The 1,078-nt window shown below is 36.3% G+C and overlaps 1 pseudogene; it reads right to left on the reverse strand.

The window, feature by feature from the left end:
• Window positions 1–447: 447 nt before the first annotated feature.
• Window positions 448–1,078, reverse strand: LOC114074060 (annotated as a pseudogene).

Consider the following 1,078-nt stretch of genomic DNA (forward strand, 5'->3'; position numbering starts at 1 on the left):
CTCGACGGTCCGTCGTGCCTATGACGGTTCGTCCTACTTGTCGTCGAGGGTAATGAGAAGAGCAGCAGAAGAAACTAAACAAGTATGGGACGACGGAGCCCATCACGGTCCGTTGTGACCATGACGGTCCATCGCGTGGTTCGTCGACCCAGTTAGTTTTTGTCAAAAATACTTCTACTGCTCAAACCGACTGAACAGGTCGTTACAAGGGGACTCGATTAGGCTAACATTGGTGATTCGAAAAAGTAAAACAATATTTATATCAATTGTGTCCTTTATATCTTTACACCATAGATTATAAGTTTTTTTAATCTAATCGTCTAAACTGTACGGTAGTTAACTTCAAAAAATCAACGAATGTGTATATTTATGTGCTGAAATAAACAAAAATTATAGAAAGAGAAAAAAATTTGCACATAATGAAATTTCTTGCTCATATACAAATATTCAAGTCAAAGTAACTAATAAACACAAACAAGATGATGAGAATGGAGACAAGTTAACAGTGCTATCTACACAAACTTCCTTTTTGAATGCATCTTGAATGCAAACTCCTCTCGTAAGCTGACATTATTATCAAAGTAGTCATTCTGGTAACTGTAAACCTCAAATGGAAAACATATAGCATCATAAGGAAAAATAAGTACAATTCATCAATTAGTTATACCTAATCATTGATTGATTCACTATGATGCAACAACTCTTTTCCACTCCTTTTTTGTGATCCAAGCAAAATACAAATGCCAACATTCAAAATCTTTTCAATGTCAGCAGGAGATGAAATAGATGTGCAGGTCTTTATAAGCTTCAAAGCATGTGGCACCAAATCCATCCTTGAATCACAGTATCGACATAAATACTGTGCATCTAAATGGATGCTTTCTCCAACTTTCCCAGCCATATAAGCTCGTAGAGAACAGTCTAGATGGGAAACATGTCCACATATCTATCAATCTATTGTAGCTTCACTCCGAACATAATTGTACCCATCATAGTCTGAACCTATCTTTTTGCAGCAAAGGATACAACAACAACCTTGGAAAAAACAAAGTTCACTGGAACAAATATCACAAACCAT

The sequence above is a fragment of the Solanum pennellii genome, chromosome 9 (assembly GCF_001406875.1).
Source record: "Solanum pennellii chromosome 9, SPENNV200".
NCBI lineage: Eukaryota > Viridiplantae > Streptophyta > Magnoliopsida > Solanales > Solanaceae > Solanum > Solanum pennellii.